This window comes from Hyperolius riggenbachi, chromosome 2, assembly GCF_040937935.1.
Source record: "Hyperolius riggenbachi isolate aHypRig1 chromosome 2, aHypRig1.pri, whole genome shotgun sequence".
In the NCBI taxonomy this organism is placed as follows: domain Eukaryota; kingdom Metazoa; phylum Chordata; class Amphibia; order Anura; family Hyperoliidae; genus Hyperolius; species Hyperolius riggenbachi.
The window spans coordinates 434,798,966-434,819,272 of NC_090647.1; the positions used below are offsets into that span (position 1 = coordinate 434,798,966).

Genomic DNA, 20,307 nt, shown 5'->3' on the forward strand with positions numbered 1-20,307 from the left:
GCGTATTAGTATAAGTATTAGTATGACAATGTTATCTAGGCATGACAAACATGGCATCGTGCGATGGAAAGTTTAGTTCAGGTTTGTTATAAAGCGGAGCTTCTCTGCGCTGAGCAAATATCTTAATTAACCTAACTAAGCCTAAAATAACCTCTAGCAATGTCTGTATTTTTATTGTTGTGAATAGTGGGTATTTATTTTCTAAAAACATGGCTAAGTTTAGTTATATCAATTTTACACACAAAAAAATTCAATTTAACCAGCAGGTAGACTGCAGACTAGCCTGCCTTGAGCTAGTCATTCCTGCAGCCCAAGATACAACAGGGTCCAACTGAAAAATGTTCAAAGAAGAGGAGATGGCACCAAGAACTTTGTAACCATAGGTCAGTTTTTTTAATAACAGATGTGGGAACATCAGATCACATCAGATGCTGATGCTGCTGTCATCTGATGTTTCCATATCTGTTATTAAAAATTGACCAATTGTCACAGCATCCTTGATTCCATCTCCTTTCCTTTAAAGAGTTTATACATACGGACTGCTAGCAAAAAATACAAATCCTTAAAATTGTACCTGACAAAGCTGCCTAAGATGAGCTCAAAGGTTTGTTCATGTTGTTCATGTGTGATCCACATACCTAAATCCACATAATAAAATGCAGAAAGAAAAAAAAATAACTTATATTTTGGCTTTAAAAATGCTAAACCTCAGAACATGTAAACTTGGACCCTGTGGCTATTCACAACAGCTAAACCCAGTTTTTGCACATCCTGCATCAGTCCATGTCAATAGTCTGGGTTACTGAAAACAGGTGGATGGTGGACAAATCTCTACTACTTATGTGGCTGGCAGCTTGTGGATTCCTCCACCTGCACTTTCAGTTTTGCGGTCATCACATTGCTGAGGACTTGCTCCATATATTACTTCCGGACACTGGCTGCTGTCACATCACCAATGGGATGAGAGTATTTCCTATGCTCCGGTTGAGCTGAATATCATTTGCATGCCACTCGGACAAAACTGTTGGGCTGCCACTGCCTTTTTCTGATAATTCAAATTCCCACAAGGTAATGTTTGATCTGGGACACACATAGGCGACCACTATCCCTGTTCAATCCATAGATGGTATACAGTGACTGTATTTGCTGAGTGGTGAGATCATGATTCTAATTACATTTACACTTAGGCCTTGCAATTGTGTTTAGCTTCATATTCATCTGCTTTCTTTATCAACCAGCTGAAGCTGTGCTATGCTTATGCATTGCATTTCTGGGTACATAATGTTCCAGCATATATATTAGGCCTATGTGTTGCCAAGCTTAAATAACTTTAATTTACTTGATTATACATTGCAGTGCATGTTTGACTGTTCCAGGTTGTGTTTGTGGGTTTGTATGAGTCTATGGCATGTGGCAGGGTGGCCATGCTATGCATTTTTAGTTTAGTGCACAGTTAGATTTTTCAACATGTTTTTGCATGTTGTATTACTTTGCATTAATACAAATATTGCTTGATGTATTTGTTACTTTGATGATTCCGGAAAATAAAACTTGGTTTTATGAAAACAAAAATGGTTTGATTCTTTTACATTTGGCTGGTATATTTCACATTTTGTTTCCACTCCTCCAGAATATTGTCAGTTGACACATTATTGGCCATTCTTAGATTGGAACATCTTTCTGCAGTTTTCCTCTCCCCTTTCCATGATTATGTTCTATTGCTACAAGCCGCATGACTGACAGCAAAACAGAGTTTCATAAACGTTGGAAAAACAGACTGTAATTATTTAAACACTCATCTTTGACCACGAGGTTAATTCTCTGAAATCTAAGGGTAAGCAATACTTTGCCTGCATAACAGTTTAAGATTTATTAACAAACAAAACAGTAGACCTTGAGGGAACACTGTGTTAACCTCACGGTGTGAAAGCACACCTATTTAAACTGTGTGAATTGGTATTTTAAATTATGTGCATAATATCATCAGTGACTGCACATTTTTTCATTCACTCCATAAAATAGAATATAAACCAATACCTGAAGTGGCACCATCCTAAAGGCAGCGCAAGTAAAGCTACATACACACGTTACATTATTTCAGCCAAAACGGTTATTAATGATCATTTTGGGAAAGCGTTTATACATAAACATTGTAAGGATATTGCTCAAATCTCAGCCGGGCCACTTGTTCTGTTTAATGTAGAAGGGAGGGGAAAATGCAACCATAGGCCTTCCTTTATAACTGAAAGTGATTTGAAGAGGTGGCAGTCACTCAGCCAGGCTGTGTATTTTTCATGGCCACTGTTTTATTAGGTGAAATCAGGGTCATTTTTAGGCATAGGCAAACCAGGCAACTCTCTGCAGTTACAAAATTTAGCACATCTATTCTTTACATTGTATGCATGAATACTGTTTGTGGATTGATTTTTGTTTTTGTCTGGAGATGGGCTTTAAAGTCTAGTAAGTTGCAAGTTGTGGAACTTCAATTATCAGACCTGTTTTTCAGCACATTTCACAAATACTTAAAGGGAACCAGAGAGGATGGACTATACATACCTGGGGCTTCCTCCAGCCCCTTACGCACGGATCGCTCCCACGCCGCCGTCCTCCGCTGCCTGGATCTGCCGCCACCGGGTCCCGTCATTGCCGCGAGTCGGCAAGTCGGCCGGCGGACGCGGCCAATTCTCCGCATCACCGGGTGCTCTCCCCATACAGATACGCATGTGGCTGAATACTGCGCAGCCGCATGCGTACATGTATGGAGGGAGCCCCTGTGATGCGGACAATTGGCCGCGTCTGCCGGAAGTGACGGGCCCGGTACCGGCGGATCCAGGAAGCTGAGGACGGCGGCGTGGGAGCGATTCAGGCTTATGGGGCTGGAAGAAGCCCCAGGTATGTATAAAATCTTTGCCCTTTTTCACCCCTCGTTCCTCTCTGGTTCCCTTTAACTGGTTTGACGACTTGGCCAAATAAATAGGATTCATCAAATGAGATACCTTCTCCCTTTGCTCGATAGTTCAGTGCTTATGCTTACATACACATTGTAGACATTTTTGTCAATTTAAAGGTGGAAAATACATAGTCTGACTGGTCTGTTGCTTGCAGCATAAATTTAAAGTGTACCCGCGTTGGAGCAGAGAGGGCAGATAGGGAACAGAGGCATGTTACCTGCTCTATGACATGCCTCTGCATTCACTCTATGCCGCCCTCTTAATCCCCCCTCCCCCTTCCTCAATGCCGCAACCCCTGAAGTTGTGAAGGAGAGGCACTCAAGTTTGTTTGTTTGTTTTTCTACAGGATAAAGCTGGCTCAGGTTTTCTTTAAACTGAACCTCCAGACTAAAAATCTACTCAGCAGCACTGAAAAGGCTTGGTGTTTCTTTAACAGATTCACAGCATCAGAACTATGTTTTTCTTACGCAAGCCTCATTTGTACCTGCACAGAAGAAAACTGCCCGGGCATTTTTCCCCTGATGCTGTGCAAAGCATGATGGGATTTCTGATGTTGTTGCTCTCCTTCTGCAGTTTTGGCCCACATTTGTTTTGTTTTTTTATTTTGAATTTGAGATTTAAAGCCTAGCACACACCTGGGAGGGGTGATCAGGACAGTTGAAACTGTGTCTCATGCTTCCTATCACTTTCTTTCAACCAAAAAGAAGGCTGCCCCCATAAAAAGATGGCTGCCCCCATGAAATCACAAACATTTGCCTGTTGTTTTAAAACAGGGTGGGTAAGAGATTATATTACCTGTCTATTTTAATTAACATAACTAATGTAACTTGATGATGTATGTTTGTTTAGGCTGAAGTTCCCCTTTAATAAAGGCACCTGGTCTACTTTCAGAAAGGTAATGCAGATAGTAGAATATCAGTCATTTTAACTATATCCTATTATCCCTGATTACCAATAATATAATATCAGTAATTATACAAATATTCTACTATCACCCTCTGTAACCTAATTCTCACACTAACTCTCCCCTATCTATTCCTAACACTAACATCTGCTCACCTACTCCTAACGTCTCCTCACCTATAAATTACTTGTTCTAAAGTAGCTTTTTTGTCGTGATCTGCCATTTTGGAGATGATTTGATCAGTGGCCTACTCGTCCCAATTCCACACTTTGCAAACTCACGTATATCCATTTGGCTCTTTTCCCACTTGACATTTGTGTCAATTCTCTGCTCATCGCTAAATGGACAGTGAACGGCTCCCATTTTATACATAGGAGCCGTTCACACTTGTCACCCTGCAGCGGGTCTGCGGGATCCATTGCAGTAAGCCCACCGCACTTCTGTGCAGTCTGCGGTATCCCAGGGCAGGTAGATGTGTACCCCATATAGCCTGAGGGTAATGCATCTGTCCCAGGCTACAGCTTGACCATGGGAGACCATCGGAATGGACACTGCACTGTGTCTGCTGCTGCTGCTGCTGCACGAGGTCTGGCACAATTGGGAAAATGGCCTTACGCTTGCCCCTTTTCCTGCTTTCATATATTATCCACAAGACCCAACTGTTCACTAGTTGCCTGATAGATATCTTACAACTAGACATGTGTTACTGTAATGAGGGGGCATATGCACTAAACATCAATACAGTTGCCATGCGCAGAGAGCACATAGCAATTTTACCATTATTCGTGCAATTTGCACCACTGTAAGTAATAGCAAATTTGCTGTACAATCCCTGCATTGGGCAACTTTACCATACTTTGGTGCATATGCCTCAAGGCAAGGCAACCAATGTTATTCACTTCACCTGTTAGTGATTTTAATTTTGTGGCTGACTGGTCCATGCACTCATAGCTGTGATATATCGACCTCCCAGAATGCCTTGGCTTTTCTCCTTATTATACACCATGCCCACTGTACTCATTATTTTAGCATAATAAAAGAGTAAAAAAAAGTCGTCTAGTGCCGTCTCTAAAGAGATGGAATAACTGATGTGCCATAATGACTTCAGTGTTGTTCCCTAATGAAACAGAAAAATCCTGTTTGGTTTCTCCTTGGGAAAGCATGAGACATCATATTATGATAATGCTAAACATTGCTTTAGATATCCATTGCATCAAGTTCATGACTGAATTTATGTGAGGGCTGAGCTGCGTGTGCAGATATAGTAAGTACTAAAATGAAATATTTCATTTCATCTGCTGTACGTCAGGCTTCATTTCCCTCCTCCTGTATGCAGAGAACTGCACACTGCAAAGCATCACTCTCCTAATGCAATCAGGGCAGAGATGTTAATGTAATAATGGGCTTACTTTCATTCAGAATGTTAAAAGCTAGCTGAGTAAAAAACAGTGAAACACAAATAATAACCAACCTTGTTTAAAAATACTCAAACCTTCAGAGAATTCAAAGTGTTAGTTTGCATATGGTGCGGCTAAGTGCAAACTGTGTTACCCCGTCTCTTCATAAGGAGATATGTATGTCCCAGGAACTGTAATGAACTCCACCCCAATCAGTACACCCTTTCCATTTTATTTAAGTATTTATATATAGTGCTGACATATGACGCAGTGCTGTACAGAGTATATTGTTTTGTCACTAACTGTCCCTCAGGGGCTCACAATCTAGTCTCTACCATACGCATGTCTATGTAAGTATCGTGTAGTGCATGTATCATAGTCTAGGGCCAATTTAGGAGGAAGCCAATTAACTTATGTTTTTTTGTGATGTAGGAGGAAACCGGATGTGCCTAGAGGAAACCCACACAGACACAGGGAGAAAATACAAACTCCTTGGAGATGTTGACCTGGCTGGGATTTGAACCGGGGACCCAGCGCTGCAAGGCGAGAGATCGCTAACCACTACGCCACCATGCTGCCCTCACTTTGCAATATATCCATGAGAAATATTTACCTTTTCTCAAATAGATCATGCTGTGCTGCGTAATATGTTGGCGCTTTATAAATAAATCAGGGAGGTCTGTATGGCTGGTATTGTGCTGAAACCCTTCCCACAATGTGACGTCAGCACCTACTGTAGGTCCTGACAGTTTGGTGTCTGTGAACCTCGTTGCATTGTGGGAAATAATGGCTGTTTCCACCTGCCAAGCAACCAGTATCTCCCTCTGTGCATATGTATATATAAAAATAACTTTTTTAGCCTGTCCACATGTTAGTGAGTGTGGTTATAGATAATGTCAGTTGGTGCTCTTTAGTTTTTATTCTTATTTATGTCTGCCAGTAGTAAAGATGATGGATCAAACGATATGAACAAATTGCATGGCAAATATCAATCATTTCTTCACCTGTCTTCTATTTTTTACACTTTGCAATGTAATGATTTATTTTTCCCCCTTTTTGCTAAAATCCCTCTTTAAATTACTGGTAGAATGTCTGCTCAGAGACATATGACCCCCTCCTTATCCCCCACACTCCCACCCCCACTCCAGTTTCTCTTGACTAGGAAAGTACAAAGATGAAAATAAGAACGAAAATAACTAGGGAGTTTCAAGTATAACTCTACTTACACATGAAAGTACAGCTATTTCTTTGAACCCTCCAGAACACAGAAGTCAACTGTAAACCTTTGTGATGCAGATACAGCATTCTGGCCCTGGCGGTGTAGTGCTCCCACCACTCCACACTGCTGTAACACATTCAGGCTGTAATATGCCAGCTACTCAACAGTTTCTGTGAAGTAGAGGAGGCCGTGAAGTTTCTGGCAACACTGGTGTTAATCTCTGGGCGTTATTCTGGGTGTTGCTTCCTCTATCTCGCTACATGTATTGGGTTGCTCACAGTTATGTTGGAGGGTATAAGGCTACAACAGACAGAACTTTGGATCATTTTCTCTATAGCTTAATTTGCTTTTTGATGAAACATAAGTACTATTTTAGTTTAAATGTTTTACTTGTGTGTAGGGATGGTCGTAGTCAGCCAACTTCGCTATGCTGGAACTACGCATAGTTTTACGCAATTACGCTTCGCCAAACTACGGCTTCAAAATCAAATATTCGCTTTGTATGCATTTCGTAGACTACGCGTTAAAATACGCAATTACGTGTAGTGCGAAGCGTAGTGTATGCGGAGGCTTATGCCCGTATGCAGAAAATGTTATGCATTAATTCTTTATTAAATGCTTGTATCGGTAACTCTTCTATGCGTACATTCCCCTTTTCTGATGCGTAAATTTGTAAGCATGCACGTGGAAAATTAGCCGCGTGTAACGCATTCGTAGTTCACTACGCAAAACTAAGCTTAGTGGGTGTAAGCTACGTGTAGCGGTACTTCGCTAAGTGTAAATTCGTAAGCGTAGTTTTGAAACTTCACCTACGAACAACGATGTGTAGTTGCGAACTACGATGCGTAAATTCGCACTGGCGTAGTTTCTGCTCATCCCTGCTTGTGTGATGCAACATGAGGTGATGTGGTAAGTGTGAATGGAGCCTCCTAGGACAGTATTTAATTATTCCTGTGCAAGTTTGCTGCATCACTTGAGTCATCCCCACCAGAGATGCTTGGATATCTCTGAAGAATTTTTAATTAATCAAACCCAATTCTTTTATTGGCCGCTAGAGAGGTACTGTAAACATGAATGGTAACTTACCAGAGCTGCAGACAAGTTAAAGCATGTACCAGTGCCACAATAAAAACTCCTACATGTGACATATAAGCTGCAGACAGCTCAGTATAAACTGTGCTCTCCCCAATGCCAATTGCCAACACCTACCACCACATACAGATCAAAGCGGCATCTTTCAGTAGAGGAATGCTTCCTTTGAAGTTGTTGGGATCAGTAAAGTAACGTGTTATAAGCTGAACTCTCTTCCTGAAGAACTCGTCACTGGCAGGGATTTGGACAACTACTACTGTACTGTGTTCAGCTCATCAACTACAATAAAATAAAGGCTTTTATTTCAAAAGCTGACTTTAAAAGCAGAAAAATGGACATAAAACTTTAACATGACCCTTGCACAATCATAATTTACGTAAAGATTACAGCCAAACAAAGTTAAAATCTCTGGTTTTAATAAACTTGGCATAACTCAATTCTATTTGAAAAAACAGGGTTTAAGGCTGCTTTAAAAGAAGCACCAAGATATGCCTTTAAAGGAAACTCGAGATGAGAGGGATATAAAGGCTGATGTTTATTTCCTTTTGAATAATGCTCGTTGCCTGGCTGTCCTGCTGATCCTCTGTCTCTAATACGTTAAGCCATAGGCCCTCTGTCAGAGGCGCTGAGCGAGATTCTGACCTTATACTGCCATATACTCCTTGTGCATTGCCTGATGAAGTGGGGTTTAACCTGCGAAACGCGTTGCAACTTAGTTCTGGAGTACGTCAATAAATTTACATCTGTTTTGAAATTGACAGTTCTTGTGTGTGCTTCTGGGAGGTAAATCCACCACTGCCTCTATAGCAATTTTAAGATTTGTAGTGTATTTTATACGTTTGGCACCTGTTTGCTTTATATCTCTTACAGCCTGGGGGCCCATCTTGCAAGAGTTATAAAACAAGGGTGACCATTATGATTTTCACACCCACAACAAGTGTAGCCACAAAAACACCTGATCTGGAGGATGAACCCCTTTATCAGAGAGAGTAAAGTAGTAGTGGGGTAGTTGAGGACCCCTCACAGCTCTGGGCCCCCTGCAGTCGCAGGGACTGCTCGCCTTTATTTACGCCCCTGGTAACATAAGTTGTAATATGGAATATGTTAGAATAAATCTATGTAGTAATGTATAGAAGCCTTGAGATCTGCACACCACACAGGAACACGAGCGGACAGAGGGTGATTTATGATTTAGACAGCCCAACAAAATCCAATGCAGAGCATTCCACTCTATTCAAGTGTCTCCTTTTCCTGAACTCAGTTCTATCCCGCATCTCATAATTTATACAGCACATACTACACTGGAACATGAAGCATAAATTCATAGAATTAGCCTTGTACAGCAAATACTTTAATCACCATAGGCAGTTATGGGTTCATTAAGAAGGAAATTAAAAAAAAGCCAATTATTTTCTTATGCATTCAAATTAAGCCTACACATTTAATTTCTAAATCAATGTTCATTTGCTGTATTTTACTTGAAAAACACATCTATAAATGTATATTATCCGTCTGTATGCATTAAATACAAATGACTTCACCTCAGCACATTTGTTGCACGGAATACTTTGTAACATGACATAATAATTATTCGCAGATAACATTTATTTTTAACCATGAAATGCATAGTCCAGCTCTCGCTAATTGGTGCGGCAAAGATCTGAAGAGTGCTTTTAGCTTACAAAGTGACAATATAAAGTATTACCCCTCAGTTCATATTTCTTATTTTGGAACTCACTGGTATTCTGAAGCACGCATAATGCCACTATGTTATTTGAACTGGTAGCTACCTGACTAGCAGATTTATTCATGCTCTTGCACCGCCCCCCCCACCCCCACCCCCACCCCCCCTGCTTCCCCATCCTCCCCTTTACACAGACTCTGTCCAAGACCCTGATGTCCATTCACCTCTGGGTCCTCAAAACTGATGCAGGAGGGAGTTCTTTCAAGCAGGGTAGTCACATGATTCTCCTGTTAGTGGACTTCTAGCACCCGCTTCTGTCCTGCCTTCCCACGCTATATTCCCTTTTACTGGTCATTCCCTCCACAGACTTGCACTGTAAGGATAGTAACTGGCAAGCTTGTTACAATCCCCTGTGGGGGTTTGACAAGTTTGGTGAGATATTTCCTTAGTAATGCTTCTTCTTTCCAGTTGAAATAAATGTAAAAGGCAATGGCAACATGCACTGCTTCCACTCCAAGAAGATGCTACATGATGCCAGGGGCCGATGTGATGACCTGCCAACAGAAGAGAGCTAGACCCAGTCAAAAACAGCTTCGCAGCCTCACAGTTTTCTAGTTATGCACTTTTGTACTTGTTTAGTAATATTTTGAGTTGTACTTTTTAAGAGTAGATGGTGTATTTTGAGTAGAAAAAAAATTCTGAACATCTGCTCTACAACTAGCGTATATGCGGTTTGACATGATTGTTTTGTGTTGAGGTTTTGTGGGTATACTACAGTGTTGATATTGCAAAGCAAATTGCATTGACCAGGGCCAACCCTTTAGGAGAATGGAGAAGGAGGTGAGTAAGTGCCTCGATTTGTTCGCGCTGGGGCTGGCTGGTAACTGTCGTTCCTCTGTTTCTTGGGGGGTGACGTCATCAGCCAGACCTTCGGGTATGTTACCCGTATCCATGGAAACGCTGACGTCTGCATTGTGCGACGTCTTTTGCGGCCGGAATGTGCGTGACAAAAAGGGCGGAAGCGGAAGTGCGCACGTACGTGACGCACCCGCGGTCGACCTTAGAGGCCAGCAGATCATTGGCCAGACATACGGAGGGGCGTGTGGTACAACTGGTATTTGTTTCCGCCCCCCGCTGTGGCGCTACATGTGATTTCCAGCGGCGCCATAGCGACAGGCTCCCCGTGATCAAGCACCGGTCCGGTGCGAAACAATTGTTGGGGACCAGGTTCTGTGTGTGTGGTGATCTCCGGATGGTGATGTACAATGGTTTTTACCTTATGACACTGCTGCTTTGTTTTATCATGTGCAATAAATGCTGCTTGGAATATATTGGTGCCCACGCTATCTTCTATCAAAGACTGCAACAAGCCTTTAGGAGAATCAGTTACAGGCATTAATCTAATTCTCCTTTCAACATGACACAAACCAATTTTGGGTCTTACGTCACTATCTAAAAAAAAAAAAAAAAACACTACCAATAATTACTCACTCCATTGGGTACTGATAAATGGAAGAATTGGTTTTAAAATTGGCTTATTGACATTCAAATCTTTGCACAATCTGGGCCCTGGATACCTGAAGGATTTGTTGCAACTGCATCACATCTCTCCCCCCCCCCTTCCAATCTTGGATCAAAAGGATCTAATAACTTGCCCCCCCCCCCCCCCCCCAGAGACCACCTCAAAATCGTTGGATACAGAGCCATCTGTCATGCTGCTCCTACACTTTGGAACTACCTGCCACACCCAATCAGAACATCCCCATCCCTGGAAGCATTTAAGTCTAAAATGAAAAGCCACCTGTTCAGTCGTTTCCTCTTTAGCACAGTCCAGCCTGCAACCCTGATCTGGTCTCCTTGATCTGAAACATATCTATGCACTTTGAGTCCTATGGGAGAAACGCATTTTACAACTCTTATTGTATTTTAATTGTAACAGTAGCTGTACTATCAAATGAAAGGCACTACCTGCTGACAGCTAATTTACCAATACAGCAACATGATAACTTATCAGCAGCTAGTGGTTTTCTTTTTTTCGTTTGCTATTAAACCTTCATTCTTATCAAAGCCATTTTCCTTTAAATACAGGAATATTCATCCAAGTAATTCCTGAGAAGCACTTTTTTATATATAGCTAAAAATATTTATACATTGATTTCTTATTATAATATTTCTTATTATTTTTTTTTATTTTTATTTTTTGCTGTATATCACTATTATTCTTTTCTCACCTTCACTGCTGTGGAATGTCACCTCCTTTCAAGTATCACTAAACCTGTTCAGCATTCATTATTAATGATAGTTGCAAAAGGGCTATACACACACTTCTAATAATCACAGAAAAGGCTTTTTTTTCTCTTTGCCTTCCTCTTTAAACAAAATGCTTGGAAAATTCCACGAGGCGTTTCATGCTCAGTTCAGCTGTAATTCAGGGCTGACTTACTTTCAGGACTTGATACCTATATCGCTATATTTTAACACAAATGCTTAATTATTTAATAGAACCTTCTCTTCTTTTCAGATCACACATGTTCTAGGCGTATCAGTATTGATGTAGATGTTGTGAATAAGTAATGCCTTTCGTACCTAATATATCAAGCATCCCATCTGACTTCAGTTTATTAAATGCACCAAGGTTATATAAAACATGCCTCCTTTTCCAAATACTTCCAAGAGTCGCTGCCCTTGTTGTTGTTATTAGTATTTTTATTTCATAATCGTGGTATCTGCAGTAATGATGGTGATTTTTGCTCCCTCCACACCTAAACGGTGTGTGGTAAGTATTAGTCGCCACAGAAAAGTCCTATTAAAAACAAGATCTTTTAGAAAAATAACAGCCAGTGATTTAAGTTATGCAAATATTTTTTCACACTATCATTAGTTGAATAACAACAATGGTAAATATTAGTTTTATCACTTTCCGTCTTATATTTAGGCTGAACATCAGAAAAAGATAAAACAAAAAATAGGAGACTCGGCTGCTTGCATCTCACTTCCAGCAATTGTTCACTTACCTTATTTGCAGCATTAAAGGGAACCTGAAGTGAAGTGAGAGGTGTATGGAGGCTGCCATATTTAATTTTAAACAATACACATTGACTGCCAGTCTTGCTGATCCTCTGCCTCTAATCTATCTAAATCTATTGAAAATCAATCGAAATGCATTATTGCACCATTCGATCCAAATGCAACTCTGTGGGCCATCGATCTGCTGCCAGCAGCTGATCAACCTAGATTTTCCAACTGGACCAATCGAGCAAATTGATCAAAATCGGCTGGAAATCGATCAATCAGCCAATTGATCATGCTTCCTGCTGCATTCATTTCTAGCCGATTCGGTCAGAGCGGTCGAATTGGCCATCGATTGATGGCTGAAATCCACCAGTGTATGGGCCCCTTAATACTTGTAGCCATACACTCTGAACAAGCTTGCAGATCAGATGATTTAGCCACATGCTTGTTTCAGGTGTGATTTAGAAACTACTAAAGCCATTAAGATTAGCAGGACACCAGGTAACTGTTATTGTTTAAAAGGAAATAAATATATCCGTTTCCATATTCTCTTACTTCAGGTTCCCTTTAAAGGGTAGCTGAACTACTTATTCTTCCGGCACACTCCCTTCACTTGTATCACTGGCTGAACATACTTATGTCGCCTGCAGCTGTTTCAATCACAGGTCTTGCTGCATGACCTTCTGACCATATATGGCCAGGAACTGTGATATCGCCTGGCTGGGAACTCCAAAAAGTTACTAGAAACCAGGGAGCACACTGGCAGGATCTTAAAGAAAACCAGAGCTTAGCTAGAATAAAAGCTTTATACATACCTGGGGCTTCCTCCAGCCCCATGCGCATGAATCCCTCCCACGCCACCATCCTCCGTCTTCTCCTTCTTTGGTACTGAGTACCGTAACTTCAGCCATGACTGGCCAGCCTGCGCAAAAGAAGTGAGCCCTCTATGTATCTCTCCGACAGCTGCTGCCGCCGTACCGGACCGGACTCATGGCGCTGGAGGAAGCCCCAGTTATGTATAAAATTTTATTTTAGCTCAGCTATGATACACATGGGTATATGGAGGTATTACAGGGTACAACAAGTAGTAGCAGTAGGGTATTGTACCGTTTTAGCCATCAGTAAAAGCAAGAAGTTTTAAATCAGGATGATACCATTTATTGGCTAACTAAAAATGAATAAAAATAAGCAAGCTTTCGGCCTTGCAGCCTTCGTCGGGCTTATATCCTGTTAGTTTGCAAGCTGGTGGTACAGACAGCTATATACATGCAACAACAAAAGGGAAAACAGATATTTTTTTCAAGCATAAATACATGTCATTAAGATGCCTTAATTCAAACAGTCCATCTAAATGGGGTTAAAGGTCGTTAGCTAAGATAAGCATCCTTGTTTACTCCATGCTCACAGACCTGGGATTAGGATTGACCCAGAGGTGTCGTAAATCCTTAGTATACAAGTTCAGCTAGAATGGCTGAGAAAGTTTAAATATCATCCGCCTCATACCAATATAAGAAGTTGTTGTCCTTATTCAGATTGGTGGAACCACAGGAATAACTGATCATGTGTGCTAAATGCCCCAATGTTATGTACGTGGGAGAAACTGGACAAACTCTGCGCAAACGTACGAATGGACACAGGCACACTATTAATGATACCAAATCTGGACTCCCAGTTGCTACACACTTTCGGTCCAACGGACACAGCATGGATGATCTTCGTGTCACTGCCCTGAAGGGTGGCTTCAAAACGTAAAATGGTTGATTAATAGCAGAAACAAAACTTATAAATTGGTTCAAAGCTTTGCAGAATGGTTTGAATAAGGACAACAACTTCTTATATTGGTATGAGGCGGATGATATTTAAACTTTCTCAGCCATTCTGTAATGGAACGCGGAAAAGCCGCCGCGTGTACTGATAGCAAGGCGGCGGATTCCGCGTCCAACGCGGCGGTTTGCACGCAGCAGCGTGCGTCTGGTGTGGCTGGGTCTGTTAGTTCACACAGATTGAGAAATACGCGCGCGCACGCTGAGAGGCAGAACCTTTATGACAGCCGAGGAGGGATCAGCTGACCAGGTTGGTCAGCTGACCTCAGAGCAAGTGACTATTGGTCAACCACTGATGGGTGGCGCCGGAGAGCGCTGCTCTATATATAGTTGCTGCTGGTCAGTCTCAGGTGGTCTGCCGTTGCGAACACTTACGTGGAAGCACTCAGACCTTATTCAGTTCCTACAGTGTGTTAATACCAGGAGGACCTGGGAATTCACACTGAGCCAGATTACTTCTGTTTATCATTGTGTTATACTTCAGGCTAGTTCCAGGGTGTCGAGACCACGGACCTCACACCCAATATTAGGGACTTTGTGTTATCATTCTGTTATACTTCAGACTAGTTCCAGGGTGTCGAGACCACGGACCTCACACCCAAGACTAGGGATACTGTGTACCATCATATTATACTCCAGACTAGTTCCAGGGTGTAGAGACCACGGACCTCACACCCAAGACTAGGCATTGTTTGATATCTGTTATGACCTACTGCTTTAATGACTATCCCTCTGCTTTCTGATTCGGTACCTACGCATATCTGATTATCTGTTGCCAACCCTGCCTGCCTTTGGATACCGAATCAGCCTTCTGTCTCTGTACCTTGTCTGTCCGTGTGTTTCCGACCTGGCTTGCCCGACCTTGAGAGCTATCTCTCTCCTTAAGAGATAGTCTCCAGACCTGCTAGTGACATCCACCTTCCAGGTGTCACTCACTCACAGGTCCTTCCTACCTTCAGCCTGGGACTCCACCCCTTTGGAGGTCTCAGGCTGTTGGAAGGTTTTTGCACTCCTCAAAAGGCAGTATCGCCCATACTGCCAAAGACCACCTGCTCTTCGGGTGGTCTTACTCAAAGTCATTACTTTTGCACCAAACACTCACACTATATAGGTGTTCAGAGGTTAGTTATACTTGGATTATCGGTGATTCTGCAGATCATCAATAATCAGGTATATATCTGTATTCTTGGTGATACTGCAGATCACCAATAATCAGATTCTCTCTGTGTGCTGACACCGATCGTTATACATTCTAGCTGAGCTTGTGAACTAAGGATTTACGATACCTCTGGGTCAATCCTAATCACAGGTCTGTGAGCATGGAGTAAACAAGGATGCTTATCTTAGCTAACAACCTTTAACCCCATTTAGATGGTCTGTTTGAATTAAGGCATCTTAATGACATGTATTTATGCTTGAAAAAAATATCTGTTTTCCCTTTTGATGTTGCATGTATATAGCTGTCTGTACCACCAGCTTGCAAACTAACAGGATATAAGCCCAACGAAGGCTGCAAGGCCGAAAGCTTGCTTATTTTTATTCATTTTTAGTTAGCCAATAAATGGCATCAACCTGATTTAAAACTTCTTGCAGGGTACAACAAAGGGCACTACTCAGGACAACGGAGACACCACAAGACCACAAGAGAGCAATGGGGGCACTACAAGGGACAATAAAAGGCATTAATTAGTGTGCGTCTAAGGGTACTTCAGAGGGGGCTATAGAGAACACCACACTTGACATCTCAGGACACTACTGGGGATTGTGGAAAGCACTGCAAACAGCATCTGAAGTCTCTTGAAGGGGTTATAAGCGCACTACAGAGGGTATCTGAGGGAAGTTACAGGGGAGATCAGAGGGCACTACTATAATGGAGGACAGCAGAGGGCACTATTAAACAGTAGGAGAGCAACAAGGGGCAACAAAGAGCTTGGAAGAACAATGCGTGAGGGTTTAATCCAAAGTCCTCCCTGGGGCCATTTCAGTCTGTAGCTATGCCACTGCTGCACTTCTATGATATGGAAGAAAATGTGATCAAGCTCAAGCATGTTCCATACATTTCTCATTAAGAAATGATGGTGTTTTTGCCTCACCCACTCAGTCAAGCTGGCTGTGTTTTTATGACTGACTTACCAAGATAAAACCTTCTCTTCAGAGTCTAACAGCGAGAAATAATGTGACTTATGTTTCAGATGGAAGTACTTTCTTAGATAATAATTTTATTACTTTGAATGTGTAAATTGATGCTGTGAAACATTAGTGAACTTTTAATGGTAAAGTAGAACTAACAAATATAGGGCCTTACTAAACAAGTCCAGCTTTTATGTGGCTTTTAATCCTTTCCAATCCAATTTCTGGATAACCCTGCATCCCCCACAGCACTTTTTTTTCCAGCGTGCAGCAGGGAATGGGTGGTCCAGAGAATGGTGGAGCAGCCACAGGGATCAAGAGGGTCTCTATCTCCTCATACTAGAGCGAAGACATGACCTGGCATTGGCAGGGGTGAGACCAGCACCACCTTGTCAGCTGGGCAGAGAGGAAGTGCTGAGTTCAGGTCCACTTTAAAAACAGCAGCAGCAGTAATAGTAGTAGTTAGAGGCGGCCAATAAAAGAGTAACAATTACAGGTTGCATGCAAATTTAATGCAAGCTGTATGGTCCCTGGAAGTCCATGAATCAAATGCATTTCCTGCTGTTTTTGTTTCTATGTTTTGTGTGTGTGTGTTTGTGTGTGTGTGTGTGTGTGTGTGTGTGGGGGGGGGGGGGGCAATAGCAATCTGCATACAGTTTGCATTAATTTTGCATGCAAACTGTAATTATTAACATCTCATTGGCCATCTCTAGCAGTAAGAAAAAAAAATTCAACCAATTAAAAGTTTATTTACAATGAAAGTATAATTTCTACTATTGCTCATGTTTCCAGCAGAGGAAGTAAAAAATGTGAGCCTCATTCTTAGTGCAGCATTTGCTACATTAGTTTAAGAGTGTATGACGACCATTCATCTGAATGTTCCTTATTGGGGAAGGTTTTATGACCTCACATAATGCCTGTTAAAGTCGAGACAGGCATTACAATACAGACGCATATTCTCTGGAAATGAGACATTTCTGGTAGTGCTGAATTAACATATTTCTGGATTCATTATTTATACTTTCAGTGTTAATGTAATCCACGTTTTTAATCACCAAGGATTACAATGAAATATCTAACATGACTAACCTTCGCTTTTCCTATCTCGCTAAGGTAAAAAGTTTTTAAGATCTTTAAATTAAAGGCAATAACATTTTACAATGTGTTCAGAAGTTATTCCCGTCATCTATCATCCTATTAACAGGCTGATGTTAATGTACACTCAAATGCTACCATCAAATTGCTGCACCAATGGAAAATTATTGCTGAAATATAAGACAATGTGAGGCTTACATCATATAAATTTGAGTTTAGTGTCCATTTTTGATGTATACAGTATGTAGTAGCGTATATCACACACACACACACACACACACACACAATATCTTTGAAGAAAAAGGAGAAGTACGGTAAACTGACATAAGGTTGTAATCACATTACTATGAGTATATATATATACTCATAGTGATGTGATCACAACCTTATGTCAGTTTACCATACTTCGATAGGACTGCCTATCTTTTCTATACTACAGTTTATATTTTTTGAACTAAGTGCGATGATACACAGTAAACTTAGGTGCTGTGACTACTTGCCAGTACTATTGGTGTTCGAATTCGGAACATTGCTAGGCTTGAACACCACACTTCAGCAACATTCAGAATCAGCACTGCACCCATGGACAGAGTCAGAGGGCGTTCAAGTTATTAACATTTCACTGACTATCCCTGATATACTGTATAATATTAAAGGACAACTGTAGTGAGAGGGATTTGGAGGCTGCCTTATTTATTTATATATATTTATTTCCTTTTAAGCAATACCAGTTGCCTGGCTATCCTGCTGATCCTCTGCCTCCAATACTTTTAGCCATAAACCCTGAACAAGCATGCAGCAGATTAAGGGCCTGATTCACAAAACAGTGATAACCGTTGTCACGCTGTGAAAAGTGCTTTGCGCGAAATTTGGCGTGAAAATGATTATCGTGTGCAAAAATTTTCATTCAAACGATAAGGCAAAATTTTCGCGCGTTAACGGTCTGCGTTCCCACGATAAATTAAAAATCTTGTGAACACGAATGTTAATGCACGAAAATTGTCGTTAACGTGTGAACGTAATTTTTTGTGCGTTAGCCGTTTTCCATGCGAAAACGCACTAAAACACATGCAAAGCACTGTTATCACTGCTTTGTGAATCAAGCCCTAAGTGTTTATGGCATTTTTGTCAGATCTGACAAGATCAGCAGGGATGACAGGCAACTGGAATTGTTTAAAAGGAAATATATATGGCAGCCTCCATATTCCTCTCACTCCACTCACTGTCTTTTGCAGAAAGCAACATGGCAGCCCCCATAAAACAGACAGCACACCCTGTATATCTGCCTAGAAAGCATAGATGTCAATGTGCATTAGTAAAACAATGTTATTTACAAAGCAGGTAATTTGGGTGCAGCGGTGCTGCGGTAAAGCTATGCCAGCACCCAGGTTGTAATCTCGTCAACAGTGGCTCCTGATAGATATCAGATTTTGGTGGTTAGTCCCCAATACATTTAGCCACGAAGGAGCCATGAATATAATGGGAAATTATGTTAGTTAGGGTCATGCATCAGTGGGCTTGTGTAAGAATAGGTTAAGGTTAGGCATAAATATCTGAATCTTGCAGTGGTGGGAGAGGTCGGTTAGGGTTAGGCATTGATATGGGGAGGGCTTTTGTGAGGGTAGGTTGGGGTTAGGCAAAAATACGGGTGAATTTTGTGGCGGTGGGAAGGTCAGTTAGGGCTAGGCAGGCATCAGGGCATCATGTTATTTAGACCAGGGCTTTTCAACCTTTTTACTAATTGTACCACTTTTATCGCCTGAAAAATTTCAAGTACCACCAGTGTGCCTGTGCAGTAGATTGGATGAGATCGGGCTTGGCTGTTTCTGCTGGAGCCTGAACGGAGAGCAGCTACTGCGCATGCGCACACCGACAAGGAGAACTTTGGGGCTCCCAGTGCTGGATCCCCTCTACTGAGGAGGAAGGGGGAAACCTCTTTAGGATACAAAGGCCTCCCCTTCCCTGAGGTAAGTACCTACCGGGAGCACTTTTTTCTTACAGGTACACCTTAAGAAAAAAGGGCATATGGGAGGGGAAAAGTAGGAGGTATTGGTGGGGAAAAGATTACAATTAGATTGCTAGCCTACAGATTGTCAGTATTGGCAATCTGGAGGTAGATTGCCAATATAGGTAGCCTTGCAAGTTCCTCTTCCCCCACCCCCCACCCCTGCTTAATTATAGGCAGCCTGGCCCCACCACCAGAGAGCTGTGAGCTAGGCAGTGATTCACCACAAAGTTCGGCTCACCCTTGCTCACTCCTTGCTGTGCTGCCCTGCAATATAGTTCACACCTCATCATCGGTAAGCCAGTCACAGTGAAGAGACAGCCAGGGAAACGGTGCACGGTGATGGCATGTATACTTCAAATACAGGAAGTGAGCAGTGATGTCACTTTCTGTATCTGCGCCATCACTGTGCAACGGTCGCCTGGTTGTCTCTTCCCCACTGATCTGAGGTCTGAAATATGCTGCAGAGCATCACAGCAAGAAGCTAGGGAGGGGGAGCCAAACTTTGTGGAGGCAGGACAGGACCAGGACAAGTGGCAGGTGGACAACAAAGTGGCAGTCAAACCTGGTGTGTACCACCTGGCCAACAGTAAAGTATCACCGGTGGTATGTGTACCAAAGGTGCAAAGCCCTGGTCTAGAGAGATTCGCCTGTCTAATTAGGCCTTATCAGCAAGTAAATAGCAGATGACAGTTTAAAAATGGCAGTTTAAAAATGGCAGTTGAAAAATTACAGTTGTAAAATGACAGTTGAAAATGGCAGTTGGAAAATGGCAGTTAAAAATGACAGTTGGAAAATGGCAGTTGAAAAATGACAGTTGGAAATTGGCAGTTAGAAAATGACAGTTGGAAAATGGCAGTTGGAAAATGACAGTTGAAAAATGGCAGTTGGAAAATGACAGTTGAAAATGACAGTTGGAAAATGGCAGTTGAAAAATGGCAGTTGAAAAATGACAGTTTGAAATTGGCAGTTAGAAAATGACAGTTGGAAAATGG

At 41.8% G+C, this 20,307-nt stretch overlaps 1 protein-coding gene across 2 annotated transcripts in view; it reads right to left on the reverse strand.

The window, feature by feature from the left end:
* IL1RAPL1 (interleukin 1 receptor accessory protein like 1) overlaps nucleotides 1–20,307 on the reverse strand; it is a 1,893,014-nt gene that overhangs the window by 1,692,966 nt on the left and 179,741 nt on the right. The gene's annotated exons all lie outside the window — the stretch shown is intronic.